Source organism: Solanum dulcamara, chromosome 4 (genome assembly GCF_947179165.1).
Source record: "Solanum dulcamara chromosome 4, daSolDulc1.2, whole genome shotgun sequence".
NCBI classification, from domain to species: Eukaryota; Viridiplantae; Streptophyta; class Magnoliopsida; order Solanales; family Solanaceae; genus Solanum; species Solanum dulcamara.
The window spans coordinates 14727008-14733953 of NC_077240.1; positions in this window are offsets into that span (position 1 = coordinate 14727008).

Below are 6946 nucleotides of genomic sequence, written 5' to 3' on the forward strand. Positions count from 1 at the left end.
CTTGTGTCTTTTCTTTTCGTAGATCTTCTTTAAACTGTCTAGCCAACTCAGGATTAAGACTTCTACATTCTTTTTCTTCATGACCTTGAAGTCTACAGTGTTTGCAATATTTTGGTAGGTAGTCATAGTTTATCCTTACCCATTTTGATTTAAGTATTCCTGAAGCATCCTCTTCTGCAATATTAATCCTTTGTGGTAAAGTTGCTAATAAATCTACCTCGACTTTGATTTTTGCGCAGCTTGGTCTTGTCTTGTTTGCTGTAGCCAGGTCCACCGTTAGTGGTTTTCCTACTGCAGTTGCTATGGAGAAGACTGCCTCTTTAACAAAAAAATTTGGGGGTAGTTCAGGAAAGCTTATCCAAGCCACTGCCTTTGATGTCTCCTCCTTTGGGTTGAACCATGGGTTCCATATAAAAGATCTCATTTGGCAATATCTATCATGTATCTTGAGGTAGTATATAGGTGTCGACATCATTTTAACATAGTCTTCTAGAAAATTTAGTCGAATCAGAATATGTCTTTCATCCAGCAGTCCTATTATTGGTACCCCTTTAATTCCACACTGTATTGGAATTACCTTCCTTAGTTCTTTAATATCAATGCTGTCATATGAAAACTTACCTATTATTGCATACTGCAGTTTCTCCTTCTCAATCATCTGCTGGATCTCATTGGATTTCCAGGCAATAAAAGGTTCTCCGTTGATGTATGAAATCTGCTTTGGTGGTATTTTGGTAAAGGCTGTTTCTGAGTTTGTGGGTTTGAAGAGATTGGCATAGGATTGATTTTGGTTATTGTTTTTTGGGATTTCAGTATGAGGTATAGTAGGTTGGGTGATTAAAGTGTTGAGTGTGTTCTGCATTACCAGAGGAGGTCTTCCCCCGGTTACTTCGGCCATTCCGGCCAGTATCTGCCTGAAAATGGAGAGCTCCCACAGAGAGAAAAAGATAGGTGGCGGCTAGGGTTTGAAATTAAAGATCGATTTGCATTGGCAGATCTAACCTTTATTTATGGGTGCACTCACCTTTTTTTTTAGAGCGATTTGGTGTTTAAAATTTACTTTGGGGAATCAATTAATTTAAATTAACTTGGAAAATTCTACTTGACAGGTACGTAATACACATATTATCAAAGATGATTTCATTTCTAAACAGAAACAATTTCATGACTTAAAATTTTGAATTTCTATAATGACCTAATAATAATATACAATATAATAATTAAATTCATAATCAAATACATATAAATATAAATTAGATTTACTCTTATTTTTAAAATTTAAATTCAAAATCGCTAACTACAACAACAACCCAGTGAAATCCCACATCGTGGGGTCTGGGGAGGGTAAAGTGTACGCAGACCTGACTCCTACCAATGTAGGACGGTTGTTTCCGAAAGTCCCTCGGCTCAAAAGAAGCATAGAAAAAGGTCAGACAAGAATATTAGAGTAGATAAGTAGATAACGAAAACGGTCCAAACAATAGTATAATCAAAGCACAAAAAACAGTAGATATTATTAGATAATAACATAAATACCATAAATAACATAAATCAGAGTACAAGAAATCATAGTGCGTTAATACGCCTACGAATAAGGGAGAATAAAGCCACTATGTACTAGCCTTCTACCCTAATGTGTATTCTCCACACTCTCCTATCTAAGGTCATATCCTCGGTAAGTCGTAAAATCGCTAACTAAAAATAAAAAAACTCTATCATCAATTCACAACTTACTCACATGATGGGAACAGATGAATATATCACAAAACATCATCTTATTATGGGATGTAGACAATTTCTAGGTATGATTTAGATAGGAATAGGGAGGTGCATCACATGATGGTGGGGGATATATAGAAGAAATAAATCAAGAAAGTTATTTGTTTCTTTGAATAAAACACATAAAATGCGTATAGTCTACATAGTCATGAGTTGACGATTGACATTAAGAAAAAAAGTTAAAAGTATTCAAGTAATGACAAACACGTGGGAAACAAAACAAAGATTTAAAAAAAACAAAAACAAAGGAGCAGAGTATAGTCCGTCCTAACAAAAATGTCATTTTTTAATAATTAAAAATAATTTAATTTTAATTTTTTTATTTAATATTAATAAAATATTTTATAATTACAAAATATTTAAAATTAATCTTTTTTATCATAAATTTCAAAAAGTATTTTTCTTATTTAATTTATATTCAGGCAAACATTATAATATAAATTGACACCAAGATATGGGCTAAACTACCTATTTCCCTTATGGTGCTTGTGATTTGGGGGTCTCACCGAGATTCATTTACTTTTTTTAAAACAAAAAATTAGTATTATACTAATTATTGTTCTGGTAAATATATTCCCCCCTTAAAAACAAAAATGTAAAAGACAAAAACGCTAGAATTATTAACACGTACCCTTCTAAATTTTTTATTATAGTGTTTTTTTAATATTACTTTTTATTTTTCTCTCTCTTGTTATTTTTTCGTTGTATAGTCTAAAGGGGGTTTCTTCATAATGAAGCACTTGTTTTATCCTCTCAAAAAAAATGTTTTCCTTTTAGTACTTGTATATTCTACATATGGATTTCTTCGTAATGAAGCACTCATTTTTCTCTGAAAATATTAGTAATTATCTTATTACCTTAAAATCAAACTAAGTAACTTTTGACTAATATTTGAAATCTTATTTTTGTTAGTTTCCCAACCAAAGGGTTCAACCCCCGAGGCTTTTTTTTAAAGTTGTTGTTGGAAACATATATTGTATACACAAGATAAAAGAATATTTATATATGTATATTGTAAATATTAAATTCTTTTAATTTTTTTAATAAAAGACTCAGTCATTGATTGGACCCTATTTAATATTATTATCTCCTCGTAAAATTTATTAAAGACCTTTTATTTTTTCATATTCAAAAATAAAACTCACGATCTAAATTAAAAATAAAAGAATTTTATCTATCTCACCACAAATCGTTCTGATTGAACATCGATCATTTTTGTATGAGAAAATTGCAACTTACCATATTTATAATTAGTTATAGGAGTACTAATTAACTATGAGTGTGTTCTAATTCAGAGATAAAAGAAAAGGCCAATTGAACACAGACTTGATTGCATTATTAGTTAGTTAGTATGCAGTTGATTGAATCAGATAACTTTTTTCTTGGGACAAGTAATCAAATTTGACACGTTCAATTTCATTTCGATCAATAACTGATGGCTTATAAGACATTAGTATTACTAAATTAACATACAAAAAGATTTGTATATGAAATTAAACAATCAAACGAAATTACGTGAGACACAGACAACAAGCAGTCGCCTATTTGGCTGGTGACCTAATCAATTACTTAACTTTTTCCAAACGCTTATTTTCTTACATGATTAAAAGGATGTTTAAATTGACAATTTTTTAAAAATAACTTATAAGTTAAAAACCAAAAAACATAATTTATCTGTAAAAATTGAAGAGGGGAAGATGCTGAGATATCAAATTTTTGTGTATTCATCTTTGGTATGTACATTAGTTTATATAGAATTGTACAATAGCTAAAATGGAGACAAGAAGACATGGGCTATTTTTAATTTTGTGCAAAACTTTATTCTACTTGCCCATAATTATATGGGCATAATTATATTTAAATTTAAGTGTATTTGTGGCAGATTTATATATATATATATATATATATATATATATATATATATATATACATACATTTATGTGGAGAGGGAGACTCCACGTGGATGCCCCAAATGTGAGGGCTGAAGAGTTTTAAACTCTTCAGCTTCTTCTTCTTTCCTCATTGTTCTTTGCTGAGTTCTTCAGCTTCTTCATCTTCTTCTTCTCTTCTTTTTCTTTGTCTCTGTAATCTTCTCCAACATCCCCCCTCAAGTTGGAGGGGAGTGTCAGTGCCTTCAACTTGCGCAGGATCGCTTGATGAGAAACCCCAGAAAGGGGCTTAGTGAAGAGATCGGCGAGCCGGTCTCTAGAAGGAACAAATGAGAGGGTAATCAGGCCAGATTGAAACTGTTGGCGTACAAAATGACAATCTAGCTCAACATGTTTGGTGCGTTCATGGAAGACCGGATTTCGAGCTATATGGATGGCTGCTTGACTGTCTGAGCGTAGCGGAATCGGAAGAGAAATTGGAGCAGAAAGGTCTTCAAGAAGTCGAACTAACCAAGTAAGTTCAGCAGTAACACGGCGCATGGACCTGTATTCTGCTTCGGCGGAGGACAAGGAGATCGAGATTTGTTTCTTCGATTTCCAAGAGATTGGGGCTCCTCCGAGGGTGATAAAAAAACCACTGACCGATTTTCGTGAATCTTTACAAGATGCCCAGTCCGCATCGCAAAAGGCTAGTAGAGAAAATGAGGGGTCGGAAGAAAGTAGGATTCCCTGAGCTGGATCTGTATTCAGGTAGCGTAAAACGCGCAAGGCAGCCGAGAAATGAGACAAACAGGGTCGTTGCATGTATTGACTCAGAGCAAGAACAACAAAACATAGATTTGGGCGAGTGTTGGTCAAAAAATTCAACTTGCCAACCAAGTGACGATAGAGAGTAGGATTATCCAAACGAGGGCTGTCGTCTGCTCGAACCTTGAAGGAGGGATCCAGCGGAGAATGAACTGCAGGCAGATGAGAGACATCAAACTCATGAAGAAGGTCCATGGTAAACTGCCGTTGATTTACAATAAATCCTTGATCTTCTCTCAAAATTTCCATCCCAAGAAAATGGTGAATTTTTCCTAGGTTTTTAACTCTGAATTCTGTGTTGAGAAAGCATTTGATAGTTTCGAGTTCATACAGATCATTTCCAGTGAGGAGAATATCGTCGACATACACTGCTAGGATAGAAGTAAGTGTCCCGTTGTACTTGAAAAAGAGAGAGTAATCGTTTAAAGAGGAAGAATAGCCTTTGAAAGCTAAGGCTCCTGCAAGCCGAGCATACCACTGCCGGGAAGCCTGCTTTAAACCATATAAGGATTTCTTCAGGAGACAGACATGGTTAGGGCTAGGAGGTGTCAGTCCTGCTGGGAACTTCATAAAAACCTCTTCTTGGAGGTCACCATGCAAGAATGCATTGTTGACATCCAATTGTGAAACAGACCACTTTTTTTTAGCTGCAATGGTCAGTAGGCACCGGATAGTGGTCATCTTCACAACAGGTGAAAAAGTTTCTCCATAATCTATACCTTCTCTTTGTATATCCCCCCTCACGACTAGTCTGGCCTTGAGTCGTTCAATCCTCCCATCGGAGAGATGCTTAATCTTGTATATCTATTTGCAAGGTAAAGCTTTCTTTCCTTTAGGCAGCAGGACAACATCCCAGGTGTGATTGGTTGCCAAGGCCTGAAGTTCGGAGTTCATGGCCTCTCTCCATGCTGGATGTTGGGAGGCTTGGTTGTAGCAGTTAGGCTCAGTGATATTAGAGAGAGAGTGAATTAGTTTCTGATTGTGGAGGGATAAGGAGGAGAAAGCATATCCCTTTGGCTTATGAGAGTGATCAAGACAAGGTGTCCATGAATCAGTGAATATTACACTATTGCAAATGTAATCTTTTAGGTACCTAGGTTCATGAGACATCCTGCTAGATCTTCTTGGTAGGTCTGTGACAGGAGCAGGGGCAGAAGTATCTGGTGATGTAGGTGGGGATGTCTGCTGAGGAAGTGTGGCTTCTGATTGGGGTCTGTAGGTAGAAGTATTAGGTGGTGGTAATGAGGGTGTAGCTGGGTAAAAGGGATCATGATCTGAGGAAGAAGGATAGTTCAAAAAAATAGGTGTGTGGGAGCTATCAGATGAATTGAAAGGAAAATGTGACTCATGAAATCTGACATCTATGGATACAAACACTTTCCTTGTATCAAGAGATAACAATTTATACCCCTTCTGCTGTAAAGGGTATCCCAGTAAAACACAAGCAGTAGCCCTTTCATCAAACTTGTTTCTCCCTTGTCCCAGAGTAGAGGCATAACACAAGCATCCAAAATTCCTCAAGTGAGCATAGGTAGGTTCTTGTCTAAGAAGTACTGCATAGGGTGTTTGTCCCTTTAGAACACTAGATGGTAGTCTATTAATGATATGAGTAGCAGTTAAAACAGACTCTCCCCAGTAAGTCATAGGCAATTTTGACTGAAATATCAATCCTCTTGCAATTTCTAAGAGGTGTCTATGTTTTCTCTCAACAGTTCCATTTTGTTGAGGTGTAGCAACACAGGACAACTGATGTAAAATTCCTTGAGAAGCAAGAAATGTTGATTCCTGTATCCCTTTCCCTAATTCTAAAGCATTGTCAGATCTAATTGTCTTAACTCTGACATTGAATTGTCTTTCTACCATGGATAGGAAGCTTTTCAGTACAGAGAAGGCATTGCTTTTGGTGCTTAGTAAGAATGTCTATGTCCCTCTACTGTAGTCATCTACTATGGTGAGGAAGAACCTGAAACCATTGTAAGTACTACACTTGTAGGGTCCCCAAGTGTCTATATGAATGAGATCAAAGATATGTGTGGATTTTATGTTGCTGGTAGGAAAGGGTTGTCTAGTTTGCCTAGCTCTAGGGCATATGTCACAAATAAAATCAGAGTTGGATTCACATGGAAGAAAACTTAAATGCTTCATTGCTGAAAATGGAAGATGTCCCAACCTTACATGCCAAAGTTTCACACTAGGGGTAGCATTAACATGCACTGAATTAAAAACTGAAAATGATTGTGGGATGGGATCTGAAGATACATCATTTGAATTGAAACTATTTCTAGACTTGTCAGTGTTGGAATCCAATAAATAGAGTCCTTCTCTAACTTCACCAAAAGCTTGAGGACTCCTCACTGAAAGGTCCTGCAAGAAACATCCAGTAGCAGTAAATAGGACATTACACTGAAACTGAACACAGAACTTGTGAATTGAAAGTAGATTATACTTAAAATCTGGTACAAGCAGTACAT